The sequence below is a fragment of the Camelus dromedarius genome, chromosome 5, assembly GCF_036321535.1.
Source record: "Camelus dromedarius isolate mCamDro1 chromosome 5, mCamDro1.pat, whole genome shotgun sequence".
In the NCBI taxonomy this organism is placed as follows: Eukaryota; Metazoa; Chordata; class Mammalia; order Artiodactyla; family Camelidae; genus Camelus; species Camelus dromedarius.
Window position 1 is genome coordinate 16,738,503 of NC_087440.1, and position 18,829 is coordinate 16,757,331.

The window sequence follows — 18,829 nt, forward strand, 5'->3', positions numbered from 1 at the left end:
TATGAAATACCCAGAATAGGAAAATCTATAGAGTCAGAAAGTAGATTAGTAGTTGACTTGGGCTGGGGGAGTGTGGAGGAACTGGGAGTGACAGCTAAGTGCACAGGGTTTCTTTTTAGGGTAATGAAAATATTCTAAAATTGATTATGGTAATGGATGCACAATTATATGACTATATTAAAAGCCACTGAATTTCATAGGAGGAAAGACATGGCATGCTCAGAAAGGTCCGAGTGAAGAGAGTTTAACAAAAGGCTGTTTACTAAGTGTGAGCAGGGTTAAAGGAACAAAAAGGATGGCAAACCATTGGGGACTAACAATGGGAGGCCCTCACCACTGCTAGGCCGCAAGTGGCAAGAGGAGGAAAGAGTCCCCGAGAGCCTTAGACGAGTTAGAGCAGAAGAAATGCAGGGCAGCCGCTTCCAGAACTGTGGGGAGGCAGAGAGGAAGTCAGGGGAATTCATACCCTACGCGGTCTCCTACCCACCCCCTAAGCTCATGCTGTTGCCTCCCAGTGGCCAAACCTGACCAAGAGCTGGAGGCACGGCGGTCTGGTGATTTGGTTCATAAAGAGGCACAGAGCAAGACAGAGAAAAATGAAGAATGGATCAAGGATGCAAGGCTACAAACAAAATAACTGGCACCTCCCATGACCAGCAAGTGCACTCAGAGGTTTTAAACAGTAAAGAAGCTCAGTGCATCGTGCACAATGTGCGTGGACAAGAATGGTGGTAGCACTGCTGTGTGTAGTAGACCCAGACTGGAGACGACTCAAATGCTCATCCATGCTACAGCGGACAAGTGGACTGTGCTATGCTCATTCACACAAAGGGACACTGAAGCAACAAAGTGAACTAACTGTAAAATGGCAAGGATGAACTCCACAAACATAATGTGAAGCAAAAGAAGCAAGAAAAGTATGTTTTCATGTATATAAAGTTCAAAATTGGACAAAACTAATCTATATTGCTTAGGAATACAAACAGGAGATAGAAAGATATATATATATATATAGTGATTATCATAAAAGCCAGGATAGTGTTCATTTTTAGGGAAGAAAGAGAGAGGACTATGATCAATGCTGTATGAGGGGAAGAGGTAAGGGAGGGTGGCCCTTTGGGTGCTGTCAATGTTCTAGTCCTTGATCTGGCTGTGGTTGCACAGATGTTTCCTGCATACATGTTCACTAAAAATATATTTTATCTGCATATTTATGATATAGTTAATAATAAAAATGAAAATGAAAACATTCTCATACAGTTTTTACATATTTTCTGGGCATATACACATTTAAATAATATTCAACATTTCTGCATTTGCAACTTCTCTCACTTAATAACAATAGAGCATAAAGACTTTCTGAAATCCATAAAAACACTTTTCCAAGTTAATTTTAAGGCTATATGATTTTGCCAAATAGTATATATTGTAAATACCTAACTATTCCTCATTGGGAACATCTAGGTTACATCAGTACTCTCTCATTTATGACGCTTCTTGTCTCTTTTAATGAGTAGTTATTTTGAGAAATTCTAACCCACACTTTCACACCAAGGCTTCATATATGCAATGGGAAGAAAATGAAAAGAGTCTTTAGTTAAACCTCCAGCTGACCCCCAGGCTAGGGTGTGTCTCCCTATGATTAGCCCTTGTCACCCTTCCTACTTGTCCTTCATGCCGTTTGTCATCATTGTTAACAGTGTAATTAGATATCTGTGCACTTAGTTGTTTGATGTCTATCTCCCCTCCTGGGAACTCCATGAGGGCCCAGACCACGTTTACTCTCTTGACCTCTGTCCTCAGAGCCAACAGAAAACCCGCCTGACACAAAGAAGATGCTCAATAAATATTTGTCAAAAGAATGAGTGAATGTATGAATGAACAAATGACTTTGTATCCAGTCTATCTGTCCTGTCCACCTTTGAAAATGAGTCCATTTCCTCCAGATAATAGCCTCACAAAATAGACACTACTGGGTAGAGAACACATGACCAGCTGGGAAGGACGAGGGGGTGGACAGAATCCCTTCACTGGTTGTGATTTGGAATAGAGGTCTCTAAGGTTCTCACACCTCCCAAATCTTGGGGTTTGGTCACTGAGTCAGAGCCAGGACTCAAGACAGAAAGAGTGGAATTTCCTACTTAAACAGAAAGAATTTGTTTCAAAGTAACCGATGAGTTATTGGAAGCCATTTGCTTACTGAAAAAAAAAGTAATTTTTAAAACTAATTTCTTTGGTTGCACAAATAAATGAGCTTCAAGGGAATGAAAAAGAATCTAAACATCTTAAGTGCAAATAAAAGTATTACTAACATTTGAAAACACTTAAAAGATGAATTTTTAAATTATCTCAAAAAACTAGGCCACTGTCCATATTTCATGTCTTTTACAGTCTGAATTGAGAAGGGGTCAAAAAATTGAGTTTTCTCCCCTTTTATTGGACTTAGGGACAACTGACATTTCTTGTTAGAATATAAAACATTGTAACGTAGTTCACATATGTTACATAAAATTATTTTTTGCAAAGAGACTCCTCTGGAAAGAGACAGAACTGTGTACAATGGAAAATTGAAAATTCTCCAATATCAAGATGAGTCAGCAAATAACTTCTCCATGACAGCAACCTGGGAACCCTGCTGAACAGACATACCTACTTTAGTGGGAAATCAGCTCTATTTCCTGGCTTGCAGGAACTATGGTCACTTGAAGAACATTTTAGGTGATATGTCTGTGTCTCGGCCTGCTGAAAATTATTAGGAACAGAGCATGATATTCCCAGGACAATATTTACCCACAGGAAAGGATTTGCATTCAGTGGAATGTGATTACATCAGGCCCCTTCATCCCACCCAATCTTTCAGCCCTTGCTTTCCCACAGGGTGCAAGCTGCTTGGTGTGGCTGCCAGCTTTTAATTAGAAATTCTCATATTTGCGGAGAAGTCATCAACACCTGGCTTCATGCTTACACCTCCCCCAAAACTCCCCCCAGAAAAAAATATTAATTTCCCCCTTGCTTTAAAGGGAAATGCTTTTCCCAAACAAAATTAATCCTTAGTGACACGTTCACTCAGAGAGAGGTGGGGAAGGCAAAGAGGAGAGAAGGGATGGTGAGTTCTTGCCTCTCAGCTCTGTTCATCCAGGAAATAATTTTGGCCTCTCCTCGTGCTCTGTTTGGTGCCCTGATTTCTGAGATGTCACTGCCCACTAAGTTAATCACCTTCCTCGTCTTAACTGTTGGAACTGATGCCCTCTAGTCCCAACGGAATTGGCCTAAAAGCCTGAGTACTAGGGAGTTTCTAGGTCCGGACACAATGACACCAATCTGTTTAGTAGCTCCCTGTCTTCCTCCTAACTCTGAATCCATGTATTTCTTTCAAATTTCATTCAGCTTAAAATTAATTTTCCCTATAAGAATGACATCGATGGTGGCCAATACCTAGTTTTCTACGGTGAGAACAGGACCAGCTGGAGTTGAGAAGATGATTGTTTTCCCCTCTGGCAAGCCCAGGGTTAACCAGCCACAGGCCCACTTTTAAGTGTTTTGATCACATTTCATCTGTCTGCGCAGGAGCTCTCTATTTTTGTTAATAGCAACGCCTTCTCTTTGGGAAACTGCCTCTCCACTTCTCTAACCAAGTCGATCTTGTTGGGGCAGAAAGGCCGACTCCACTTGAGTCTGCCCAAGGTTCATCAGGGATATCAACCCAGAGAAGCCCAAGGTATCAACCCTGAGAAGTTGTCTTATTTCTCTAGCAGGATGTCCAGTGAAGCATAACTTGAAAACATTTTTACATATTTAAAATCTAATGTAAGTTGAATACATTTTTATGTGTTTACTTGTATAGTTCTTGTGCCGAGGTAGATGCAGAAAATCACCCCGGGACAGATCGTCCTCGGTGTTTCCCTGTAACGCTTGATTGGTTTCAATTCAGCAAACTCAACCACTCTCCAGGGAGAAGGGTGTGTTACACATTTCAGTGTCAGAACCACTGGGATGCTTGTGGAGTTCAGTAAGATTAAAGACCCTCCAATGGATCGAGATGGTCCTGACAGAAGTTCACTGGGACATGAAGAGCCCCAAAGAGGACCTCTCTGTGCAAGAAGGAGGAGTCTGGATCAGTGGGCGGGGCTGCTGTTGTGAGGGAAGAGCTGGATCCAGAGGCACAACTGATGTTACAACCTTCCTTGTTCATCTCAGACCAGCCACTCTGGTGAGGTTGGTGTGTTTGGGAAGCAGGAGCTGATCCTCGGCATGTAACTGAAGACAGCCTAAACCTCAGAGCTCAAGGGTGAGATGTGCAGGGCTCACGAGGGCCCCACTGCCACAGTGCACAAGAGGCAGTGGATTCTGCCATCCACACCAGGGTATCAGTAATACAGACTTCCTGGAGCTTAAAAGCTGGACCAACCCATTTAGCCTGAACAAGACTCAGGTTTCTATACAATTCAAGCTGTGGGCAAAGGCTTCACGAGGAGACACCAAATTTCTTGCTGATATGGGCAGGTGGAGAAGATTGTCCAACAATTAATTGAAACAAAAATGTTCCAATTAGGGGCCAGATAAGCACCTAAATCCATCAAAAGGGTCCTAACTAGTGACAATTCCCACACTCACCTCTATATCCAAATGTTCATTCAAACGATCCTTTTTAAAATATTCACTCTCTCTCAATGGTATAAGAATTGGAAAATAGAGGGTGCCTTTGTACGGCTGGTTTATCAGTAAGGAGGTACTTGCAGCAGAAACTGAATGCACATTGCTAGAAACTGTTTATACATCGCCCTCCATCACCACAATTTAACTGTGTCTATCACTTCAAGGTTAAGGCTGAGTTATTTCCATTTCTATTTTAGTGAAGATATATTCTATAAATGAAAAACTGAGACCTGAGAGGACAAATACACAAAATCAAAACTTAATACTTCGGGGTACTGTTGTTTCAGCAGGGTGGTTTATGAGCATAAACCCAAAAACTAAACTGTCCTGGTTCAAATCCCAGCTTGACCACTTACTAGCTGTGTGACTTTGGGATAGTTACTTGAACTTTCTGTGCCTCTCCTACTCATAAAATAGAGATAATAATAGTGCCCATTTCATAGGCTTACAGCGAGGATTAAATGAGTGAAACATATAAAATTCTTGAACAGTGCCTGGCACAACAAACACTCACTAAAGTTTAGCCAGTATTATTACTATCAAACATATTTGCTGACACAAGATAAATAATTGTATTGAAATTGATAATAACAAAAGCATACATCTATTGTTTTTGCTGTCCCCCCATATCCTCCTTATTCTGGTAGTATCACCTTTTTTTTTTTTTTTTTTTTACTTTGTGGAAAATTTTAGTTAAGAGGAGGACACTTAGCCAAGTCCACTCAACGAGACGTAGCCTAGTGAGTTTGTTGTCCTTTTTGGGAAATGGAGGATCTCTGCTAGAATGACTAGCTGGGAGGATAGTGTAAGACTGAGACTGCCCAAAGCTGCATCAGAGACCTACCTACAGGTGAAAGTATCAGAGTATATGGTATCTAACACCAGTTGCAGTAGGTGTCCATTGCTGCATAAAATATTATGTCAAAATTTGGCAACTTCACACAACACATATTATCTTACACAGTTTCTGAGGGTCAGGAATCCAGGAGTGGCTCAGCTGGGTACCTCTGGCAGCCAAGTGGTCATCAGGGGCTGCAGTCACCTGAAGGCTTGACTGTGGCTGGAGGACCCACTTCCAAAATTGCGCACTCACGTGGCTACTGTCAGGAGACTTCAGTTCACTACCATGTGGGCCTCTCCACAGTGCTGTCCACAACATGGCAGCTGGCTTCCCCTACAGTGAATTATCAGAGAAAGGGAGAGAGAGAGCAAGGGAGATACTGAGAGACAAAGACACTAAGAAGGAATCCACAATGTTTTTCATAAGCTAAACCTGGAAGCAGCATATTATCACTTCTGCCATATTCTATTGGTCACACAGACCAACTCTGGTACATTGTGGGAGGGGACCACACAAGGGTATGACCAGAAGGCAGAGATCACTGGGGGCATCTGAGAGGCTAGTTACCACAATATTAGAATCAAGATAGGGAGGTGGAGACTAAGTCTTAATGACACTGCTTGAGCCCCTAGAACATCCATGTCTTATGTGAATCAATAAATGCCTTAAGTCTTGGGCTGGTTTTTTTTTTGGTTTTTTTTTTTGATCCATTGCTACCAGAATGTCCTTGACTAGTACAAGGGGCTAACTTTGTTGATCACATACTCAATGCCATGCAATGTGCTAAATCCTTTTCATGGATTATCCCATTTAACCCTCATGACAACTCCATGAGACAGGGACTATTACTACTATTTTGTTGAAGTATATTTGACATACAATATTGTATTAGTTTCAGGTACACAGCATGGTGATCTGACAATAAAGTACATTACAAAATGACACATAGGGACTATTATTTTTAACCTTCTTTTCCCAGATGAGAAAAGAGAGGCCGAGAGAAGTTACATGATTTGGCAAAAGTCATGCAGCTGGTAAATGGTAGATGCAAGTTTCAAATCCAGGCGGTCTTACTCTAGAACCAGCTCCTTGGACACAGAAAAGGTTATTCTTCATGCATTTCTCCTGTGGATTCAGTTTGAGATCTTTTCCTATGAGACGAGCTCTGAGCTTGGATTCTCTTGTGGAGTGGCTCACACACAAGCAGAGACTAGGCTCACTCCCACTGAGAATGGGGTCCATAGCCCAGGACAAAAGCTGCCTGAATCACAGGAGAGAAAATGTTACCCTGCTAAACCATTCTCACTGTGGCATCCATGGTGCATATTCACCAGAGAGCAGGGCCAGCCAGTCATCTATCACCAACCCAAAAGATGCCTTGTTTCTGACCCCAGTAATTGAGGACACGTGTTCCTCTGCAAACAGTACTGATGGGAAATGGCTGATAGTTCTTCCCCTCTGAAGCTTGGGAAATGAGAGGGAAGAGGAGGGGGCAAGGGAGGAGGCTGAACATGTTCATTTTCTTATGTTAACAACTCTAAATGACTAAGGGTAAGAAAGGAATGGCAACAGAATATAAAAATGCTTTGTGTACGGCTCACATTGACTTGCGCCGTTAACTCCACTGTGGTTTATTAGTTCATGGGAAAAAATGACAAAAAGGAATAAAAACCTGACTATGTATCCAGTATCAACAATTTGCAGCCATAGTAACAAAGAAAGTGCAATTCATGAATTGAAAAAAGGGAAAAAACAAGTGTGTGCGTCTGAGTGCGTCATCAGGAGGATGTCAGGAAATGGTTACTGAGTGAAGAACGCACTTAACCCCTTGAGGCTCAGCAAGGCAGCTCTGGATAGGCTGTGTACACGCCTGTGGCTAAGACTGTCCATCAGGCGTTGACAGACAAGTTCTAACCCCTATTTGACAGACTTTCCAACTCGGCTGTAAAAATTCGCTCAAGGATAAAACAACATAAAAAGGCTCCGTCTAACAAAAATTCCTTTCTTTTTTATTTTTAAATTCAATTTGGTTTGCATTATTAGTTCAGCCCAGATTCATTACAGGAAGACAAAAGGGTGTGTGGCTTTTTGTGTTTCCACAGCTAGGTCTGGAATGACTTGGAGCCACCTTGTGAATACAATTGTGGATAAAGTACAGCATCCCAGGGTTCAGAACCACTGCCCAGCCTCTTCACCTTCGGGATATGTCATTGGTTTCTTATTTGTGTAGCCAGAGGCCAGCAATGTATTGCTCCAGGACCTTGGAAGGGAGTTCAAGCAAATGCTAGTAGGTTTGGAGGTCTGGGGGCAATGAACCAGATGGGAGTTGTGGGCAACTTAGGAACCATCCAGTTATCAATCTGGGGGCTGGAAGCATCTTTAAGGGCCATCTAGTCCAATGAGCCACGTAATGCTTGAATTCTCCTTTTCCCCCTTAAACTTTGTGCCATGCTCAGACTCCACCCTTGGGAAGGAACACTTCTCACCTTGAGGCAATCCATGTAGTTTTGATTGCAAAAGACTCAATTGAGCCTAAATCTTTCTCCTTGTAACTTACCACCCACAGCCCCTTCAAGAAGGTCGAATAGTCACATATTTGAGAATGGCTATTCTGTCCTCAGAAGACCTCTCCAGTCTAAACGCAAAGAGTTCTTGATCATCCTGTACTTAGCTCTTCTCCTGAACACCTTCAGAAAAACTCCTAAAATATAGTCCCTTAAGAGCTCACTACTCAATGAATAATCTGTCCAGGGAAGAGAAGTAATGTCATTATTAGCTCCATCATTCTGAGATTTTATCTCTATTAATGTAGCACCATATTTACATGTTTCTAAGAGCTTTATGGCATTTTGGACTCATAATGAATTTACTTCTCATTAAAATTTATGTGCTAGGCCAATTAACAATACTTCAGGTCATTAATCACCAATTCTGCTCTACTCCCCAGGTCCATGGGAGGAGAACATGCCCCTACCCCTTGAAATTAGCTATGGTCATATGATCAGCTTTGGCCAATGAAAAATGGGCAGAGGTCTCATGTCAATTCAAGGTCGAGGCATTTAAGTACTGCTTCTCAACTTCCTAGCCCACTTTTTCCCGTCAGATCAATTGTCAATGCATGTCTTGATTAGGAAGTGTCATGGAGTGAATCAAGCTGGAATGTTGAGCCAACACATGGAGGACAGATGCCCTGGCACACGGCCTGGACATACAGCACATTTTGAGTGAAAAACAAACTTTTGCTGCATTATACGCAAGATTTGGGGATTATTTGTTATTGCAGTATAAACTAAACTTTCCTGACTCACCGTATAAATTTTTTTTATAAGTAGAATCAGATTTCCCACCCTACACATTCCCCTACACTACTTTTCTATATTTTAGCAGAACTATATTAATATTCTGATTCAGGGACCTACATTTTTCTTCTCATGAAAATTAGTTTTAATCATTTTAGTCCATTTTAGTTCTATCAAAATAATTTTTTTTGTCTTTTGATTTTGTCAAAGGTATTCATTCTTCCCACCTCCCTTGCACTTAAAACTGATAATAAATATTTGAGGACTGGAAAGAAGACATTTCTAACAACATACTTTTCATAGCTCGCCAGACTCTATTCTCACAGTTAATGTTCAGCCCTAGTGAAGACAGTTCCAGGCTTTCTGGACTCAGTGTAGAGGTTAAAAAAAAAAGTCACTGGGGATCAGTAATCATTGGAGATCTTACTTCTATTAGCTCAATAAGATTCCAGTAGTGAAGACAAGACAGAATTATGGGGAAATTATATAATTTCTTCACTTTATTCAACTATAAAATCATTCTATTTTGAGCACTTTTGGGGGGACTCTAACGATAAATAAGACTCTACTACTATTCTCAAGGAGCCTAACACACAGACTTGTGAAAAGATTTGCCTGAAATCAGGTTGCTTACACAGAGAAGCATCTCTAGCAACACCACAGCGGCTAACACTGCTGGGGGTGCACCCAGTGGTCATCCCCCCAAATCCTTTCACGTGAACCAAACCTTGACTTCGTTCAGGTATCAGGAGTACGTGGGCTTTAGGAAGTACCGGCCTCTTCCCCCTAAAGCAGTTATGGAAATTATACTTTCTTTTGCCAGTCTTTGGTTTGGGAATGGTCCTGTAATACAATTTTGGCTACTGAGATGAAGGTGAAGTCAACAAAGAAGTTTCTGGGAAAATTTTTTTCACTCTCAAAAAGGGACACCAGGAAATAGGGCTCTCCCTTTGTAAGTATGAACATGTGAAAACATGGTGCTTAGAGCTGCCTCACCCATCTCTCATCATTAAAGGAGAAGCATGAGGGTAAAAACTAACACAGTTAGACTAGCAGGTCAGAAAAGGTGGAAAGAACTGGGTTCCTTATTACATAGCTGAGGTGCTGAATTAACCAGTCCAGGAACTGACTCACCACTCGACTTCCTATGCGAGATAATACATTTCTTTATTACCTAAACCGTTTTGAGTTGAGTGGGTCTTTTGTTTCTTGCTGTTGAAAGCATCCTGATCGCTATTATCATTAAGATTTAGATCATTACAATATTAGCATGTTGTTTTATAAAAAGTAGAATCATAATAAGATGAGGAGGAAGGGAGCAGAGTAGTAGCAGTTATAGCAGAAACACGATAACACTGTCAAGTTATGAGAACCGACTTTGTATGAGGCACCATGAGAATCCTTTCAGATAGTGTTTTTCCTTTAGTCTAATTCAAGACCACATCTCATACATTCTGGGCTCACCGTGTCACTCTGCTCTGTCTCGTGTGCTCCTTTATACCTGGACTCTGACATTCAGAGAGACCAAGACACTGCGTTGTAGGTAGTTACCATGGTGCGACTCAGCCCCGGTCTCAGTCCACTCACAGAGAAGGTACAATGCTGCATTCCGCTGGTGCTGTCACTGCGTTGTTACCACTGGGATTTGCTGCTTCTGGTGCCTGATGGAGAAATATGAGGTACAACAGCAACACAAATTCTTACAGGCCTTAATGGTTTCTGGGCACCTGAACTGAGGTGTGCACTCACTGGCCAGTGTCAGAGTCTTAACTCAGGCCTTCCAAGTTGGTCCCTGGGAGTAAGGAGAGAACCCACCACTGCTACTTCATATATCCCCCTCCAGGCGGACACAGCTGCCAGGGAACTATGGCACAGAGAAACATGGGTAAACAGGATGCAAATTGCTATTTACAATTTTCCTTCCACAATTCAGCAAGGAGGCCATCTGTAAAAACAGAACATTCTCAGTGTCATCACCCAAGAAAAGAAAAACAAAGGCATGTGGGCATTTGGGACGATGCTTCCTGGCCCTCTTGTCCCATTCCAGCTACACCAGACCCAGTAAATAAATTGCCCTTCTAATTGGTCGTAAAATTCCAGCTTGGAAACGGTCATGTTTGTTTTCTAAGAAATGGCATTCTAGTGCCAGAAGTCACCACCTCAGCCACTTTATTCTGAGGGAAATGGGAGTAAGAAAAAGGAAAATGAACACGGAGTATGTAATAAATGTAAACAAAAAAATTAATCCCTGGTGGTTGCTAAGTACTCTCCGTCCCGAATAGGCACAAATACATAAAGTGAGGCCTGGTTTAATTTTAATTGTATGTTTAATTAAAATAAGAATAAATATGGTTAAAAAATAGAGAAGAGCTTTAAAGCAATAGTTTCTCCCTGTACCCTTCCCATCCCCCCACCGCCCCATGCCCCAGTGGCAAGCAATCTGACATTCATAATCTTGGGTAATGAGCATAGATTTCTATTTCTTGATCTGTTAACTCTAAATGATACCAATTTACTCTCAAAGTGATGATTTAGCTCTTTAATATGATCCTTCACCTTCTCTCCCCCTTATCCTCCTGATCTTCACTAATTATATTACTACTTTCAGCTTTTCCATTGGCTTCCTTTGTGCCTTTAAGTAACACATTTATATCACTATTTCATCCTCCCTCAACCTTAGTCAATGTTTCAGCCCCTTTTTATGATGGAATCAACTACAACTACAGACATAATCTTTGCATTACCAAAGCTGTTAACATTTCTTCACACCCCAGTGCCAGGCATGTGTGCTGTCTATTAATTTTAAAAGATAAAAGTGAACACAAAGCATTCATAATGTGAGTACATATTGCTCACTGCTGAACTAAGTAGCATACTAAAGATTGCATTTTCTTCTCAAAAGGTCTTCTAGGCTGTGTAGGGGGAAAAAGTTTTAGTATCAAGGCCAAAAGGATTCTTTCTTATACATTATCAATTGCTTAAAATCATACCTTGTCATTATTTTTGTTATGTTTGGGCAAGACTTACTTGTCTAGGTTTTTGTTTTCCCTGGAATTTATAATGGCTTTTGCTTTTTTTCTTATTGGCAAAAGAATAATGTGCTTTGATAATTTCCCCAAGTTTTAGTCTTTTTTTTTTTTTTTTTTTTTATCCCTTAGTTGTGCCTGCAAGGCTGCCTCTGCAAGCTGTGCACCCTCTGGTTTCATGACTGACATCTGAGACCTCCATTTTTCTGCACTCTTGGGTTGAGCCTCAGTTTCCTGAACCCCATGTTTCTTCTTTCTTAGTTTTCTTTCTGATTTATTTTCTAACATGCATCCTTAAATAACTTCAAGAAAGGATGCCCTTGCCTGTCTGGGAAGATCTTGATTTTAACCTCACACTTACTGGAAACTTTGTCTGAATTCAAGATTCAAAATCCTCAGCCTCCCACCCAGCCTTGAAACAATTTTCATAGGCTGAGTTATGAGTACACGTCCATAAACGTTATCTCCCCAAAGTTTCATCAAAAATGAAAAGGTGCAATTTCAAAGAAAACCTCCTTGTGTTTCTGACTTCTGTCCTGTCCATTCATGGAAACAGGTGGTCCAAAGATCGCAGGGAACTGCCTCATCTAACAAGCCATCTTCTGGCTGTGAGCCAGCAGTGGTGACCACACTTGAGTCTGCTCCTTGGCTTGGGAAGCACAGGTCATTTTGATAGGCAGGAACTGCAGGCCCTGGGGAACTGAGGATCCTGACTGGGATGGGAGAGAAGAGGGAGCCGAGGAGGGTCCGAGGAGGAGCAGCAGCACTGGGATCCAAAGAGGAGATGTGCAAGAAATGCAAGGAGGAGGAGGGGAAATATTCAGGAAGCGTATTTCCTTTCCCTCTCCCTTGTCCTCCAGACCTGAAATAGCTATGTCACTGCTTCTGGTTCTTCTGCTGGCTGCCTTTGTGACTTTATCTAACACATTTATATCACCATTCAGAGAAAAATCACACTGATGTTCAGAAGGAAAAGCAGAGGGTTTGGCCTATCTGTGGATTGACTGGGCTAATATTTTCAAAATCATATTACTGAAGTCTGACTGACATGTAAAAAGCTGTACACATTTAAGGTATACAACTCGATGTGTTTGGGAAGAGATATACACCCAGGAAAGCACGACCACCATCAAGGCCATAAAGGTGCTGATTGTCAGAAGGGAGGGTGTGGGTGAGAGGGAAGACATGGCTCAAAAGAGCACACCTACCATCTGTGCGAGGGTGCCTGGGGCAGGCAAGGAAAATCAAGGTCTTAAAGGGCTTCAGTTCCTTCTCTATGCTCCACAGAGAGGCTCCAGGGCCTGATGACAGACACGACGGGTGCCAGAGCCTTCTACCTCCCTGCAGGGAACACAGAGTGCCCAGCGCAGCCAGGATCCAGAGGAGTCTGCTGTCACGTTGGCACCTTCAGGGTTCTAGCTTTGGGAGCACCTGGAAATAGCACGTTAGGGAGGGAACTGGTGCTCTCCAGAGGGGCCAGGGCTGAGGCAAGGTACCTCATTCAGTGGCAGATACCTGTGAGGAGGTTCGAATGGACAACCATCAGATCTAGGTGTGAGCACACGTGAGGTCCCCCTGGAGATGCCTGGGGAGGCTGAGGTCCTGCTTCGTGCACATGGGGCTCTGACCCTTGAAATATGAATTGTGACTGTTAGCTCGGCTCTGTACCTGCGGCCTGTGGACAACCACGGGTCCACGAAGCCAAGTTGATAAGGCAGAGAAAACAAACTGCTGCTTTACAATTTTTAAAGGGCCCTCCCTGGTTGGAAACCACATGAACTGGTCCAACTTTCACAGTTCAGTTCCCAACTCCTCATTTTGCAGACTGAAAGAAGAGTGAGGGAGGGAGGAAGGGAGGGAGAGAATACGATTTCTTCTCCTTTCTCCCCCCATCCCTTTACTTCCCCTAATATGAGAAACAAATAACAACTTGCCCAAGATTTTTATTAGGGAAAGTACTCTCTCCCTGCTCCAAACCAGGTTTTCTGTGTGTAAAGGAGGAAGTACACTGTTCGAAATCATGTGGAGAGACATGAATTCAAGTGGAGAAGTCAAACTCAGCTTCCAGAGCTGCAGAGCTCAGGGGCAGGACCACGATCAACCAGTAAAACACTTTCTAGACCCAGTGCTCATTCTTCTTTCATCCCCTTGCCCCCTCCAGTAAAAGAAAGAGAAAAAAAAAATAGATGGGACTCTGTAGCTACATGATATTGGAGAAAGCCTATCAGTGGACAAGAGAGGTTGAGTGCTGGAATGGAGAGTATGATGAGAAATGCCCAACCCCTTGAGAAGATCTGGAGGGCAGTAGAGGGAAAAAGTCATTTTGCTTTGAGTTTAAATCTCAGCACTGTGAGATTTAAACAGAGAAGAGTGGCTGGAGGAATAAACACAAAAAGGAGAACCGGGATGAATAAGGGAGGATGGCACTCAGGAAAGGAAAGGCTGACTCCAGGGAAGGGAGGTGGGAGAGAAGGCTCCGGCGAGGAAGAGCTGGGTGGGAGGGGAGAATGCCCACGGGATGGTCGGCAGACAATGGGGAGATGAAGCAATACCAGCAGTGAAGACGGGCTGGGTGGGAGTGGACCAAGCCAAGACACTTAAGTGTCCATCCGGGGAGAGGCTGGGAGGAGGCGAGAGGTTGCAGAGGAAAGGCTGGCCGGGGTCCAGACCGCCTCACCCCCGGGGCTGTGAGCAGTGACTCACGGCTCTCGTGGAGGAGACTTGTCGCACAGCCCCTGGGCTGCACAACTACTTGAAATCATCAAGAAGCTTAGCGCGTGAAGAAGTAATCACAAAACACGAAGGGTAGAGCTAGCTGTTGTTGCCAAATCTGTGTGATTAATGTCATAGCAGTCACCTCTCAGCCCTGTGGAGTCCACCTTGTCCTTGACAGCTCATAGTCTCTCAGGCTGGTCTTTTCTTCTCCCACTCCAAAGCCCTGTGGCGCCCTTTCCTCAAGATCGTTCTCTGTGGAACTGGAGCCTCCCTTCACCTCACCTCATAGAAATCTGACCAAGTGGGCAGCGATGTCTGCATGGGGAGAAGGAGTTTACCAAAATCTTAGAAGACGGTATCTCGGCCTTTAAGGGACTATGTAAAAGGGAGGTGAGATACGATACAGTAACACTCTGGAAAGTAGAAGTTGTGGTCATAGTTTCCAGCCATGACAAGTCTTCAAAGGCACCACAGTTCCGCAGACAGACAGCATCTCCTTCTCAATCAGTCCCAGTGTCACTAGTCACAGAATGATGGTGGGGTGAGGACAGGAGTCAGGTTGAACTAGATCAGAAATGGCTCATAAGCGTCTTCTTGCCTCTTGGAATATTTCCCTATGATGCTGCTGTGAAAGGGATTCTGAGTCTGCTAAGTGGGAAAGGGTAACAAGGCTCCGCAGGAAAAATAGCAAATTTTTTGAGTATTCTGTGACAGCTGCTGTTCTAAGTGATTTACGTGCATTATCTCATTACCATACCATCTTGTAGAGAAGGATGACGAGTGGCACCTGCCATGACTTCGAGAAAAATGAGACAGCGTAGGGGCTGTGGGTTTTTTTGACTTCTGCATCAAATAATCTCTAAATTCTCTTTTTTCTTTGAATACTCTAATGATACATGAGCGATCTCAGCAGTGATCTGTCTTAGATTACTGTCCTAACAGGTATCCCTTCCTGCCACGACCCCTTCTATCCAGGATCCTAAGAGCTTCGGCTTTAATTCACTGAAGCAGTCACAGGCTCTGCGGCAACTTCCACACAGCCAACCCGGGAGAGATGCTGCAACCTGCCTTGCTCTTTCTGCAGCCTCACGTAGGTGCACAGTCACACACACTCCACTGGTTGTTCAGAAATTCGCCATTTTCCCAGTGCTTCCAGAGACCTGAGTTTGGTGACTACCCTCTGCTCTGTGGCACGTGACTGGTGGAGATGTCCATCTTCCTTAAAGTCCCTTCTGGCACATGCTGGGATTCATGACCATAGGTTAGAGGTCATCTCTGTCTCCACTGCACTGGGAGGATACTGAAAAAAGGGCAGATCATTTTCCTCCTAAATTTTCATCTTGTATGCACGCCTCCAGAGCTATCAAGGTTTTAAGAACGATGATCATTTCCTTGGTGAGATACCTCTTGTCCCCAGCACTCTAGTCTACGTATTAGTGGCAACTTTAAAAGCATATAAAATGCATAGTTTACACAGTTCTTTCATACAATTAGCTTATTTTGCTTTTCATCCTCACAACAGGTTAAGCAGGTGTAATTAACTCCATCAACCCAAGAGGATATCAGGTCTTAGGGAGTTCAGACGATCCTCACACACAGCAAGACAGAAGCAGAGCCCAGACTGGCATCTGGGGCCTTTGACGGGAGGCCCACAGAATTTACAAGAGCAAGAAGTTGGAGGAAACTTGGAGAATGAATTGAGTAAGGGGATGGGCAACTAGCTTCACTGTAGGTCACCCCCATCCCTTGCTCTGAATAGGATCCAGGAAGCTTGGGTTCAGAGGCAGGTCATGGGAATAAAACTATAATTACCAAGTGAAACAGCTGTTGAAATGAGCCGCAAACGTTTTGGCTTCCCCTTCCCTTTCAGAACTCTGTATGTGAGCGGTTTCCAGTCTGTGTCCTGAAGAGCCTTTGAGTTTGTGAAGTTTCCTCGGGGTTAGGATGACAGCACGGTGGGCCATCTCCGCAGAGCCACTCTCATCTGCTTCAGATATTGGGCATCTGCATGAGATGTAATTTGAAGGAAAAACTTTCCTCTACTTAGGAAACATTTTGAAAATCATCATGAATATTTAACCTCTTCCCCATTTGGTTCCCTGGGACATCTGGGTAATTTACTGACCCAGGGAGCTAGGATCTGGGCATAATGACCAGGCTTAAGATAAAGGATTTAGAAGCCACAGGGATGTGGTCGTCCACAGTCAAAGGAGGTGGCCCACCAAGGCTGTGACGGTGGGAACTCTGAGTTGAGCAGGACCTTGTCAGGGAATGTGTGCGGCGCGAATAGGAACTGAAAATGGATGTAGGGGATCAAATTCCAGGTTTTCCTCATACCTACACCAGAGTTCTACTAGCTTCTATCGATCTAGGATGGGCTTCACCCCCAAAAGTCTTGATGCACCAAATTCAACAGCAAACACCACCAACCACGTTGAATAGAACTGAGTGTTGTCTTCTAAGCATTCTATTTTTTACCTGCTACTTTCATAAATGTGTGAAGTCAATGTTCAGCCCTGTCATCTGGCTAGACTTGCTGAACTCCATACATTCTCCTAGCAAGCCTGCCTCATTTCAGGTTAGGATTTAGGACTGGGTAAAGAATTAGAAACAAGAACAGATAAAGGTTGAAATCTGATATAAAAATGACTAAATTAATCACAAGCTATCATCATCAGTATCCTGAACCTGTTAGAGAAAGAGAAAGTCAACAAACAGTTTTTTTTTTTTCCCCCCACTGCAAAGGAAAAATCAGAAATCTTGTCAGAAATAACTCTGGGGATTCTGAAATAAAGACATTTCAGAGGCATGAAGGCAAGACTAGCGGTGCAGTTAAATGCTATCCTTTCCTTGACCCCTGGTATCATGGAAACAACAGCTGATATACAATATTACCTCGGAGAGGAGGAAAAGACCTTGCAGAGTTTAATCCTGGATATCCTTGGCCTGGGGTTCAATACCGAGGTGGAGCGCTGGCCTGCGCAGGAGCCGTGCACATTAATTCCCGAGCACTGCAACCACTCAGCCTAAGTCATCCCCTGGTAATTACATTCCCCAAGGCAGTGCCCTGGAAGCACTGTTACGTTAGGCAATTGTGGCGAGCTGGTAACCTGATAGCAGCGCATTATGTAGTTATGTGGGAACTCTGGTTTCTGGAACAGATTGAGGTTCCCAAGCTCTGGTCTTGTGCCGATCGGGTGTGCCTTTCACGAAATACACTTTATGTAGAAAACAGACTAAAATACTGACACCATCTTTGGGATGTTTTTCAACAGCAGCATGAAACTAATCCATTCTTGTCAAAAAGGGAAAAAGTTGCTGAAAACAATAAATAGCTCCCTTCTCTGTCTGACATTTGTCACCTAGCTTGTTAAAATACTGTCCTTCTGGGGAAGCTATATTTTTTTTATAAATCAAAATGCAGTAAAAGAATGATCTATCATTGATGACAGAGGAAACTTAGGCTCTTATTTCTAAAAGGACCCACTGAAGTTGATAGAAAGGCTGAGAGTAACATTTCAGATTTAATAAAAAGCTCTTCAGCTTTTTTTTTTTTGATGTTAGGAAATTTTAATTGCTTTAATTTACTCAATTACTTGATCATATCAGTTTGTCCTAAACTTCATTCATATTCTACCCTCAGAATTTCTGCTACATCCCAATACCATCTGTACTATTATGTTTTATTTTTAAAATCAGCTTGTTTTTAAAAAGCAGCCTTGCCCTAATTAATATTACATGTTGCAAGATGAATTTGATCTGCTAACAAATGGGTGAGGAAAGGCAATGAGGGTTTATGTCCCAATTTTCATGCTTGTAATAAGAACCAAATTCTCTGTGCCCTAGTCATCCACCCCTTACCAATGTGACTTGGAAAAAATAGAAAAGGAGAAGCAGCAGAGTAGAGCATCTTCATTATTCAACCTGAGGGACCTGTGTTAGGTACTCAGGAAGGGAAGGAAAAGGAGAAAGTGGATGTCACGTCCCAGTGGCAGCAACACTGTCCATTTGAGCCTGACAGGCTGTACTCCCATGTCTCAGAGTGAGGATTCAGATGAGTTATGGGGATTTGGCTCCACTCACCACAAAGCCTTTAGCGTCCCTCTAGGGCCATGTTGGGGGAACCGGAGAACATGGATTTACAATGACCAGGTGGAAGTGAGAGCTTGGGGAAGAAGAGGAGAGGACAGTGGAGGGAAACAGGCATATGATGTGTGATAAGTGATGCCACATCTTAGGAGCTTCCAGAAATGAGATTTTAAAGATTGAGATGATGTCACTTCAGGATTATT

The 18,829-nt window shown here is 43.0% G+C and overlaps 1 long non-coding RNA gene across 2 annotated transcripts in view; it reads right to left on the reverse strand.

Moving 5' to 3' along the window:
- The window catches only part of LOC135321275 (uncharacterized), a 32,300-nt gene extending 14,737 nt beyond the window's left edge, over positions 1–17,563 (reverse strand). The window contains exons 1-3 of one of the 2 annotated variants that reach the window (XR_010380854.1): positions 17,433–17,563; positions 10,261–10,457; positions 5,617–5,830 (exon numbers count right to left, since the gene is read on the reverse strand). This is a non-coding gene — a long non-coding RNA (uncharacterized LOC135321275). Of the gene's footprint in view, positions 1–5,616; positions 5,831–10,260; positions 10,838–17,432 lie in introns of those variants that run through there. The other variant, XR_010380853.1, reaches the window with a different exon arrangement.
- Positions 17,564–18,829: the final 1,266 nt, after the last annotated feature.